Here is a 12,854-nt window from a genome sequence, read left to right on the forward strand (position 1 = left end):
CATGAAAAGCCACTGCTACCAGCCAGTCAGAACAGATCCAGGATGAAAAGTGAAAAAGGCATGTTGTGGAATCTACTTTTTATTCCCTTTTAACTTCAACTCCATGATATACCAAGAAGAGCCAAGTACAAAAGCCCAGAGCGTAGAACTGTTGCTTTTGGCCTATCAATGCCACATTCCCTAACAAGAATGGCTGGGGATTTTGGTAGTAGTAATCTAACAATAATTTCCCTGAGCTTGCCAAAAACAACTACAGCCAACCTTTAGAATGAAAAAACACATTGACTCTGAGACAAGGAATTTGGTTTCAATGGCAGGGTACAGACTGCCCAAAAAGGGCGATCTGCCGGCGCCTTGTTTTGCCGCGCGAGGAAGCTGCAGCGGACAAACCGCACGGCTTCCTTGTGTGGCAAAAAGAACCCACAAAAAAATGCAGCACCCTTGTGATGCTGCAGTGCGCCAATGGCGCACTTGCAATGTCACAAGGGGGCGCTAAGCGTCCGTCGCGTCAAAATGGCAGCACCCATGTGTACATGGCACTGCCATTTTGACGCCCTCGTCACGTGCTAGGGGTGAGGCATGTATGGGCGGTGCACCCTCAACCAATCCCTAGCACGTGATGAGGGCGCACTATAGGCCCATCTGTACCGGGCCAATATCTCTCCCAATAGGACAGCACATCCAGATTTTACTCTAGATTTAAAGGAACTATCTCAGGTGATGAAAGTCATCACCTCACATGAGTTCAGAGCCTTGACTAGCACCTTCAAAGATCCTGGGATGGATTCACCATCCCACTGACACTGAAGCTACCAGCTGTGGATCTGAACTGAGCTCACTATCCTTTTGCATAGAAGTCCACACCTGGTTACTCCATCTTTCTTCATTTTAGTAGTATAAATTGATCTGGAAGGGGCATCCCTTTGTTGCTGCTTTTGTGAAATAAGCAGGAGCCAGAAATCCCTGCTATTCTATTGCAAAACAATAGCGAGATCTACCAGAATATCCTAATTACCTTCTTTCTAATCCCAAATTAGGCAATTCTAAAATAGAACAGCAAAAGGATTGACCAGGTACCAGGCAGGCTCCTTGGACTGCTACATCAATTATGTACCATTGCAGCAACCTGGTGACAATTCATAGTCCCATTTCACAGATGAAGGAGGTAAGACTGAGCAAGAGTAATTTGTCCAACACCACCTTTCGATGCTCTTGGACTGCAGTTTTTATATTATTCTTATATTTATTTATATCTCACTCCGCTCAAAAAAAAATTGGGAGCCTAAGCGGCTCACAATTTAAAAGAATGCAATTAAAAACATACAAAAAGAGAGCATTAAAACAGAATTAAATTATTTATAGTATTAAAACTAGCCATTCAATAAAGAATAAAATGCATTTAAAATACAATAATCATAATCTCTCACCACTGTCTATTATAATGAGAGATGATGGGAGTTGCAGTACATTATGGAGGGCCACACATTCTCTCATTCCTGAGCTACATCACTAGAATTCATCTGGTGATTCATACTTCCACAGCGCAAGATGGGGAAAGTGTAGGCATATTCCCCTATTGCACTGTTCACAACTTTGCACATGACCTATGGGATTAGTAGGAAACATTTCCCTATTACTGAAGAAGAATGACTTAATAAATAGGAGAAGCAATGCCTCCCCAACATAATAGGAGGGTTGAGAGACATCATAATTCATAGATAGTTTGACAACTGAAAACCAAAAGTTAAAATAATTCCACCACACTTCATTCCATTTTGCAAATGCCAGGTCCATACATGGGTTCAAGAATGACATGCAGTAGGGGTTTGTGATATAAAAACAATGGCTAACCTTCTGGAACCTGCTGCCTGATGATTCAGCTACTTATATTGCTTCATAGATGCTGGATACTGCAGAGAGGTCTATTAGGAGATCTCAGTGCAAAATTCCAAAATGTTTTAAGAAAAAATGCAAAACACACTAAGGCAGTGGTTCTCAAACTTTTACCCTTGTGACCCCCTTTGCACCTACATGTGGACATCCCCCCCAACTCAACTTAGTATATGAATAATTTTATTTATTTATTTAGTGTGCATATTTTCATTCACACATTCATGTGTATTCATATTTTAACATTTTATAAGGAACTAATGTTCAAAGTAGAACAGTTTAAGTAAATTCAGTATTTCACCCACTACATGTGCAAATTTTACAATTTAAAAGGTTTGAAAAGAGGAGGAGCAGGAAGGATAAAAGCCCCAAGTCTTGAACCCTGCATGAACTACTCTCGTACCCACCCTGGGGGTCCAACACCCATGTTTTAGAACCACTGCACCAATGGCAGACTCCCTAAATATTTAAGGAGACTGGACTGAATTCAGATACTATTAATGCTAGTGCCTAGCTCTGAGCAGAATAGATAATAGTCTCAGAGCATTTCCCTTGTGACCATGGGGCTTGGACAATATTGATAGTGGAAAAGGACACCCCCTACTGGCATGGGAGGCATGTTGCATACTTGCTCTCCCAGCAGTTGCAAAGGGGAGAGGGATGGGATATGCAGCAGGAGAGTATCAGAATGAAGAAGGAGCATCAAGAGGAAGTGGGGATGTTTAATTCTCCCCCTACCACCAGTTTTCCATATCAGGTCTCTCTTCCCAGGCACTTGGTCCCTCTATTATGTTTCTAGATGCATGCTTGTCACCATAAGGGAAAAACAACTGTGGGGAGAAGAGAATAGTGTGGGCAGGGGGGAGGGTTAAGCATCCATTCAACATTGCAGATTATACCCTACTCTGTGCCACTTTGTTGTTATTTAGAGAAGATCTGGATTCCTAAGTCAGCACCTATAACCAAATATGTAGCTTGGCTCTCAAAGGGAAGTCTCTTTCCAGAGTACCCTGTAGTGAGATGGGTTTCTGCCATCAGGCAGATGAGTTTTGCTATCATTAGGGTCAAATGTTAACAGCTGTCTAGCATTGTGGAATAACCTGCCAGAAGAGATCCATCTTATCACCACCCTAGATGCCTTCAAAAAGACAGTCAAGACAGATCTCTTCCAGCGGACCTTCCCAGACTGACCTCCCGAAGAAGGATAGCTCCATCAGCCTTTAACCACTTTTAACTGTCCATCGTGATTATTTTAGATTATGTTATTGATGTAATTATTTTAATTGTATTGAATTTTTATTATTTTAATGGTTAGAGGGTCTAGGGGTCATTGAAATTTTTTATTGCATCTTTGTACTTTATTTTATGTGGTAATCCCACCTCAATCCACAGGGAGAGGTGGGAAATATTATTATTATTATTAGACGGTTTCATTTGTATCAGTGACCTGTTTGGATAATTTTTAGATTTTCATTGCAATTTGAGGCTGGTAAAAGATATTAAATCTGAGGATGGAATGGGGGAATGTGAATTTGTCTCTATTGGTAAGAGGTTTGTACTGTTCTCATGGCTATGGGGTGGATGAGTCATGTTGGCACATTTTGATCTTCTTTGTTTGCTTCTGCACTATAAAACTTTGAGAGCCCATCTTCCACCAACCTGGAGAGGGGGTGCAATGAAACCCAGGCACCCCACATGACCAGCAATAGGGAATTTGATTGTTGGCCATGGGATAAGCTGGGTGTAGTTTGTTTGAGGGTCCAGTTCTACCATTGGATGGTGGACTCCATCCATGAAAGTGCTGGAATGCTCCTCTGCTGTGTCCCACCTGTTGCATCATTTATGATCAATAAATCTTATGCTACAGCAGTAACATTTATCAGGGGAGGCCTAGAACTACACCCAGTTTTGGCTCTTTGGCATTTAAGAGGTCCCAACTGGAAATGTTCCCTAAAGTTTGCATGTGCAGTGAATATAACCACAAAAATGGTATGTATTTTTCTTTATGTGCCAGTTGCTAAGCAGGACCTGACAAAACTCTAGAAATAGTAGAGAAGCCAGCATTTCAAAAGTTAAACAGTACCACTTCTGGCTTCCTTTCAGCAATCAGGCAATCACTTCAAAATATGATCCAGCAAATAGTGAAGACAAATCTCCAGAAAGATATTGCCCTCATTTGCCCGATTCCCCCTCCCCCCCGTGTAAACAAGGAGGAATCCTTTCCCCTTTCACTCCTTCATAACACTGTTCCATTGTCTTGTCCATTTGACAAAAGGGGAAAGCAAATAAAACAGAAACCTGCCAAAAGTGAACAAAACGGGACAGCCAGCCAGCTTTCTTAGGCAGACATGTGGGACTGACGCAAATGAATTTCCTGAGTGATGCGGATCACTTCATTGGATGCATGCCGCTTATTGCCAAATCCATCCAAAGGTCCAACTTCCTCTAGCTGTCAGATCAATGGGCAAACACCAAACAAAGGGAGTATGAGATTCCAGCAAGGTTGGTTTGCTGTGGCCTCACTGTCTGCTGCTTTCAGCTAACCAGTTCCACACACAAGAGTTGCATGAACCTTACTTCCAAATGTGATTTTGACAGCAGCCTCCAAATATACAGGAATGCTAGCAGATAAATCTCACCAACATCAGCATCACTGTGTTTTGGTCACTTGTCTCCAAGAGCCCTTTCACGCTACAGAATTCTAGCACTATGATTCCACTAACTGCCATGGCAACTTCCTATGGAACCCTGGGGTTTGTAGTTTGATCAGAGCCACCAGAGAAGCTCTCTGGCTAAGAATTTTACATGTGCCTTCCTAAAGTGCAAATCCTAGGATACCACAGGTTGTTACAATGACAGTTAAAGCAGAATCATACTGCTATAAGTGGAATCATACTGCTATAACTGTGTAATGTGAAAGGTCCCCTGAATTTTTGAGAAAATGCCCCTAATTGATTATCCCTGGTTTAGAGAGTTAAACATTTCACTGCAGTGTATGTTCTATATACCCACCATCAGCTCCACTCACCTTCTGCTTTACATATGTGCTGCAACTTACAACAATATTTTTTTAAAAATCACATTACAATAAAACCAACAAAAAATTAATAACAAAATCAAAAGAGTCTTACAATAAAGAGTGAAGAAATGGAAACCCAACCCCAAATAATGCTATAAACCAGAACATGGTTTAAAAGGTCTGAGCAGTAAAAGCAAAAGCAAAAACAAAAACAAAAGCAGAAGCAGAAAGGACACTAGAGTCCTCCTTTGGTGCAATGCTATAATCATGATATACTGTTTTAAGGAAAGTGGGGTCAGTAGCAGGGCAGAATGGCACCATCCCTCTGTAATGTAATGTCAAGGATAGCAACTGGTAGTATGGAGGAGTTGAAAGATATGTGTTAAGTTTTATCCCATCAAAAATAGTCAAGATGGCAGTACCCACTGGATACCATTTCACAGAATCATAGAGTTGGAAGAGACCACAAGGGCCATCCAGTCCAACCCCATTCTGCCATGCAGGAAATCTCAATCAAAGCATCCCCCACAGATGGCCATCCCACCTCTGTTTAAAAACTTCTATGGAAGGAGACTCCACTACACTCCAAGGGAGTGTGTTCCACTGTTGAACAGCCCTTACTGTAAAGGTGGGATATAAGTGCATTACTGTACATAAATAAATAATAAATACCCACATGGCACGTTATTACTTCCAGACATGTAGCACCTCTGTTCTTATACCAGCAGCCCTATCTACTGTTATGTACTTCTGAAGACTCTACTTTGTCCAGGCTACGTTGCACTACTCTTGCCATTACATTCAATAATATATGGAAATTATGCTTTACGAGTAACATTAGTACAAAAAACATTACTAAGAAGGCTGTATGGCATGGTATGGGAGGAGGTCAATGGCGTAACACCATGAGTTACCACATCATGTGACACCAACTCTACTGATGCCACTGCCAGTCCTAGCAGCCCTAATCCACATAGTCAGTGGTGACAAATGCTGGGAATTGCAGTCCAAACAGCATCTGGAGGGCTGAATAATTCTTATCTCATTGTATTCAACAGTCTCTCCTCAACTGGCTTCTGAACTAGACTAGTGATAAACCTGTTTAACACTAAGCCCAGGTCACTTTGTAATGTCAGGGCTGGGCAGAGGGGGGCAGCTACCACAAACGCCAGATGCCAGGACATGAGTAGTGGTGGCCAGGTTTGAGAGGACAAAATGCCAGGTGAAGAATAATTGCAATTTTTATCTCTTCAAGGATATAGGTTGCCTCTATATGAAACAAAAGTCAACAGTCGTGAGATTTTAGGTATTTGGGGAATTTTTTTTGCAAAAAGAATAAAACATGGGAAACAAGGTTTATCTCAGTGGTAGGAAATGTGCAGCCCTCCAGACACTGTTGGACTGCAACCCCCCATCATCTCTCGTCCATTGCAATGCTGACTAAGGCTGATGTGTTTTCCCATCCAACAATCTGGAAACCCATAGGTTCACCAACCATTTGCATCTTCCCAGAGATCCCTGAGTTTTCTAGCTGCCTGAAGATCTGAATCAGGGCCTCTTGTGTCTCAGCCTGCATTCTAACCACTGCATCTCAAAGTTCTACAGTCAGAGAAGAGTTTTTTGTGGGTTTTTTGAGCTATGAGGCCATGTTCTAGAAGAGTTTCTTCCTGATGTTTCACCAGCAAATGTAGCTGGCATCTTCAGAGGATGTCATGAAGAAACTTCATGGCCTGAAAAACCCACAAAAACTATGAATACCGGACGTGAAAGCCTTCGACTTCACAATTAGAGAAGAGTATTTCCAGCACACACAGTCTTTATTTTTCTTAAAGGTATTAGCGTAATCTGCCTGACAGGAAGGAAGGAAAAAACAGGGACAGAAGTGGAGACAAGAATTTACTGGGGATAAATCCCAAGAAAACAGAGTTTTCCCCTTGAAAGCTGGGTCTGAAGGACCACACTGTAGTCTCCTGTGCAGGAAACCTGGTTGATAACCCTTCAGCCCAAGTGTCAAGTCTAAGAGTGGCTGGTGAAGTGCACTTCTGGGACACAGAGAAACAGAAACATAAGGTAATGTGTTTTCTGCTGCCAGCAGCCATGCGCTTAACAGCAACATACACTGTTTTAAATGTTTTTTGCTCTGCACGTTGTCTGTATTTCTCCTTCCTACTGAGGAAACTTCCAGCCCTGTGTTATGTATCATGTTGTCCTCTCATGTGGTCTTCATTCCAAATTGCACTCAGAACTAGGAAAATTTCCAGGGCTGTTTTCAGAATGAAGGCATCCAACCTTGAAGCTGACAGTCTCATTATTCATCACATATTAAGAGAATTCTCTTTAAGAAAAAAAAAAAAAAAGGGGGGGGGAGGACAGCATTATTTCACTTTTAAAAAATAAATTAGCTTGTCTGTGATAAATAAAACCTGATGCAAAATGATCTAATTTTTTTGTGAAAACACATTGTGCAGTTGTTGGGACTAATTTTGAACTTAACAGGAGCCAGAAACAGGAGTGGGGGGGGGGGGAGGAGTGTGAATTGTCAGACATAGTCAGACTACTGGTTTCATCTGCTTAAAGTGAAAATTTGGTAAAATGTGATGTTTTTTCAAAAATATTTTTAAACTTGTTTTTATTTTAAAAATTAAATTATGAAATTTGAAATTTATTTTTTAAAAAAAAAAAACTTGGGCTCTGCTTTCTTCTCCCACTGAACCCCACTCATTCCATCTCTTAAGCGTTTTAAATGGAAACAGGCAAATGCCACAGCCCATTTCTGCCCAAATGCAAATGTTTGAAAAGCAGTGGTGCCACCCCCTTAGGGCATCACCTGGTGTGGTCCACACCCAATGCATCCCCCTAGTGACACCATTGCTGTGTCTCATGGGAGTTACAGTCCAACAAGACCAACAGGGATACATATATCCCCAGCTGTGGAATAAAACCAATCAAATCCGCCTGATACGTCTTCCATTCCACTTATAGAACAAGAAAACATTCTTTCCCTCCTTCCCCTGCAACCCTTGCTGATGCTACCAAACAAGAAATGGAGGGAGCAAGTTTAGGGGAGGGCGTGAAAGAGAAATGAAAGTGGAGAGATGTCCTCTCCCCAGTCTAGTGGAAACAGTTCTGTCTTGTTCGTCCTTGCTTGAAGCCTCAGACACATACACACTTCAACAATCTCATGCCTGTATCTTTTCCCCCTCCTCTCCATGCCCTGATCTGCTCAACAGTCAGCCTGCAAGAGAGACCTGGAGAAGATTCGCTCTTTTAATCTGTCCCATTTTAACAACTATATATGTGTATTAAGGTCCCAGTATGATGTAGTGTTTTGAATGTCGGGCTAGAACTCTGGGGGACCAGGGTTTAAATCCCAGCTCTGGGGGCAAATCACACACTCTCGGCCTCTGAAATGGCTATTTCTGGTTCAGAAATTGCTAGAATTGGGGACTATTCTGTGCAAAAAATGCATGTGTAGCTTTTGGTTTTTATTTTATTTTGGGACAAGGTTTTTTTTATTCAAAAAGTATCAGTTAATGCATAGGAGACAGCATTTTCTGTGCACAAATGTTATTTTCTGGGCAGAAAATGCTGCTTTCTACAGAAAACGACTGTGCCACTTTTGCGCAAAATACTGTAAGTTCCAAACTGCAAATAGCAGTTAAAAATGCACAGTTTCAAAGACTTTCTTGCAGCAGGAAGAACATTGCTAAAATTGCATATTGCTTCCTTCAAGAAGTAAATTAGCAACAAGTTACAGCTCCACCCCCCTATGTTTTAGAATGACTTGAGACAAGAAAAGGATGGGGGACAGGGTTTCTGCCCCTTCCATCAGTGTGCAGAAGAGGGAATATCAGGAAGTATAACTTGGCATCTCCTTTCCTCTTTCCATCAGCCACTTCAGCAAACCACCCTCTCTTTCTTTCCTGGATCTACTATGCCCCCCCCCCTTTCCCAAAAAGGCTCTCTTACCAGATGGAGCATCCATGGCCCATCACAAAGCCAAGGCCACAAAAAATGTTCACCGTTCTGTCACTGCCTTCATGGCAGCCAGTAAGTTAATTAAGCTAATGGCACCAAAGCAGGCTTGGGTGTCCCAGAGCTATCAAATGTCCCACACAAGCTGTGCTCCCTGGAGTAAATAAAGTAGATCAGCCTTTCCCTCTCATTCTGTGCCACCTGGGCTAGCAACACTCTGGCAGGGCTGATCCAAGACATTTACCTGTCAGAAGCACAAGGCAAATGGTGCCTTTTCCCATTCACCCAAGTTGAAGTCTTGGGTACCTCCTTTAAACTCACAAGCATAGTTCCCTTAAGCTCACAAGGCAGAAAATCCCCCAAGCAGGAAAAAAAAGCAACAATTACAAATAAACAGCTAATGATTTGCTGCCCTTTGCTGACATCCAAAACCTGCTGCCTGTGGCATCCGCCTAGGGATGCCATATCCCGCCTGGGGGCGGGACTTTCCCGGTTTGGGGCGGGTCCGCACGGTCCCGCCCCGGTTTGGCCCCGCCCCCGGGACACCCCCCCTGCGACGGACGCCAGGCAGGGAAAGGAGCCTCGCATGAGCGAGGCCCGTTCCCTGCTTGGCCTCCTCCGCTGAGGGAGGCGGCCTGGCTCTGCTCCCTCTTTCCCGGCCTCTGTGAAGGCCAAGCCTCCACAGAGGCTGGGAAAGGGAGGGGGGCCGCCTGCGATCACGGTGATTGCGGGCACTCTCCTCCTTCTTTCCCGGCCTCTGTGAAGGCCAAGCCTCCACAGAGGACGGGAAAGGGAGGGGGGCTGCCCGCGATCGCGGCGATCGCGGGCGCTCTCCTCCCTCTTTCCTGGCCTCTGTGAAGGCTAAGCCTCCACAGAGGACGGGAAAGGGAGCGGATTCCTTCTCTGCTTGGGCTCCGTGAACGGAGCCCAAGCGGAGAAGGAATCCTCGCTGAGCGGAGGGATTCTTTTCCCCTTGGGCTCCGTTGGCAAAAACGGAGTCCAAGGGGAAAAGAATGCCTCCCTGGGGGCGGATTCCTTCTCCGCTTGGGCTCCATGAACAGAGCCCAAGCGCAGAAGGAATCCTCCCCTCAGCGAGGCTCTTTTTCAAATGTAGGACCCCCCCAAAAAATAGGTCCTACATTTGAAAGTTTTGTCCTACATTTGTCCCGGTTTGGAGGCCCTGACTAATGGCAACCCTACATCCGCCTCACTTGTTGTAATGGGAGGGCTAGCCCTGCCTACTGAGGCCTATACTGGATACAACGAGTGCACACACAAATGAGAAATGTCTAGGGTGGTCACACCCAGGAGGACACCTCCTGAGCCTCCAACTGTCATATGGAACACAGCATAGAAAAAAAATACCTTTTGGACTATAATGTCCAGAATCCTCCAGCCAGCATGGCCACGGGAGGATTCTGGGAGCTATATATCAAAAATGAACTTTTTCCAAATTCTGGTATGGTATGGGGGGAAATTGTAGGGGACTTCTCTGTTCATCTAATTACTTTGCAGCAAGCTGTACCTGCAAAATATTCCCCATGCTGTGTTTGTGTGTCTGCATGCCTTTAAGCCATCTGTCAATTTATGGCAACTTTGTTAATTTCATAGGGTTTTTTTATGCAAGGAATACACCGAGGTAGTTTGCCAGTTACTTCCTCTGAAATACAACCTACAGCACCTGGTATTTGTTCATGATCTCTCATCCAAGTACCAACCAGGGTTTTTCACACAATACAAATGTTTTAAGGCACAGATGGTGAGCACTGCCTTCCATTACCATGGTTGTCAAAGTGACATGTACATATGTCTGCCTGTGCTTGTTAATATGTGTGTGTGTTTATATGTATGCATGTATCTTCATCTATACACACAAATATACTTGTTAATAATTAAAAAAAACTAACAACAGATTACTGAGTGCAAGAGTGTCATTGCACAGCAGGACATTCACAGTCACAGTAACTTCTGTGGGTTCCAGAAGAACAATGTCGACAAGCCCTGCTAAATTAGACACAGTTGATGCAATAATTATGTGATTGGCTTTAAAAAAACACAAAGTAAACAGCAGTCCCAGGGAAACTGATCTGGGTCTTAGTGTGATAGGTATGAGAATTTTAACTCTTTCCTCATTGCTGTGATCCATGTTAACTCCCACCACTATCTGATTTGTATTGCAAGAAACACTTCTTTTTCTGTGAATAACTGCTTTTCTTCTAATGCAAATAGGAAGATGGGGGATGGAATATGAGGTTGCCATAGGAATGGAGGAAAAATGGTTAAAATCTCATTGCACTACTTTGAGACAGACATCCAACTCAGATTGGACTCCCTACTCCTCCTATCCAAAACTTTTGTCTTGAATGGCTGCTGCATAAGTGAGAAAGGGAAGCAACATCCTTTCTCACTCCCCCAGCAGCTGCATTAGTCCCACCAGCAGGTACTGGTGTGTCAACCAGTGTGGTCCGTACCCCCTGCACCTCCCTTATGACACTCCTGGCATTATGATTCCATGTTTATTACAATGGCTGTCTCCTTTGACATTCTCAGGTTTGTAGTTTAGTGAGGCCTAAGTCTCTGGCTGAGAATTCCAAATGCCTTTCTCTAAACTGCATATCCCAGGATTCCACAGGAGGCAGACATAAAAGTAAAAGTGGAATAACAGCACTATAACAGTGTACTGCAGTATTGTAGTTATTGTATTTTTAAAGACACCAAACCACCACCACCCAGATTCACCCAGCCAGCATGACCCTAGGAGACCAAACTGCAGGGACTCTTGCAATTGCTACCTATGTACGTGGTGTATACATGGCAACCTAGGAGTGCAAAGCACACCATTCACATGAGAAGCAAAAGGATATTAGTAATAATAGTAGTGGTCATAATTGGGATGCAGTGGCTCCAGTGGTTAAGACGCTGGCTCTGTTCATTGGAAGATTGGCAGGTTGAGGCCTGGGTGCCACATGATGGGGTGAGCTCCCAGCACTAGTCCCAGCTTCTGCCAACCTAAAGCATGCAAATGCAAGTAGATAGACAGGTACCACTCTGATGGGAAGGGAAACAGCATTCTATGCAATCATGTTAGCCACATGATCATAGAGTAATCTCTGACAATGCTGGCTCTTCGGCTTAGTAATGGAGATGAGCACCGCCTCCTACGGTCGAACATGACTTGAGTACCTTGTCAACAGGGAATACCTTTACCTTTACCTTTAGTAGCAGTCATATCACCATCACCACCACACTTTTCCTCCAATAAGCTCAAGAAGATGATGTGCAGTATGGAACTTTTGTCTCAACAAGCACCCTGTAAGATTGATCAGAAAAAGAGAAAGAAAGAAAGAAAGAAAGAAAGAAAGAAAGAAAGAAAGAAGAGGAGGGAGGTCACTTCTATATGAACCTTGTTAATTCTTGGTTGCAGTTCTGACCACTGTAACATGTTGCCATGTTTGTGGAAGTCAATCGTTTTCATATATCCTTGAGAGCTCCCTGCGGGTACCACAAAAGCATACAAGGGGGAGTTCCTCAAAAGCAGTCCCACCTTGATCCATTTCCTTGCCCAAGGGCCAATCCTCTCCCCACAACCCACAGTAGAACCAAGATTCTCAAAAGATCTCCTCGCACCCTCTCAACCTGCCCCTCTTCTGGGCCAAGTGAGCACCCTCTTCAGCAGCCGCACCCTGTCCCAGGAAGCCAGTGCGTGCAGCTTGGCGCTGGCCTTTCTTCTCATTCTTGTTTATTTAGTTTCTGTTCTGCTGGAGTTATTTTTAGGTAGCGATGCCGAGGGTATTTTGATGAAGGATATCCGGTCTAAGCCACTTTCTGGGAAGTCCGTGTGCTTTAATTACTAACAGCCTCATTCAGTTGTTGCGAACAAACAGCCGAGCCTGTTGAGTCAAACAGGAAGTCTCTTGCTTCAGCAGAAAGAAAGAAAGAAAGAAAGATGAACAAGCCCAAGCAACTGCCA

The 12,854-nt window shown here is 43.7% G+C and overlaps 1 protein-coding gene across 2 annotated transcripts in view; it reads right to left on the minus strand.

Annotated features, from left to right (window-relative positions):
- The window catches only part of HDAC7 (histone deacetylase 7), a 257,864-nt gene that overhangs the window by 211,434 nt on the left and 33,576 nt on the right, over positions 1–12,854 (minus strand). Inside the window, exon 2 of one of the 2 annotated variants that reach the window (XM_089482885.1) lies at positions 12,098–12,194. The exons of the other annotated variant lie outside the window; for it this stretch is intronic. The gene's annotated coding sequence lies outside the window, so the exon portion shown is untranslated. The remainder of the gene's footprint in view (positions 1–12,097; positions 12,195–12,854) is intronic. 2 annotated transcript variants of the gene reach the window in all.

Source organism: Sceloporus occidentalis, unplaced genomic scaffold (genome assembly GCF_023333645.1).
Source record: "Sceloporus occidentalis isolate IW3139 unplaced genomic scaffold, rSceOcc1.0.p SCAF_1, whole genome shotgun sequence".
Lineage (NCBI taxonomy): Eukaryota > Metazoa > Chordata > Lepidosauria > Squamata > Phrynosomatidae > Sceloporus > Sceloporus occidentalis.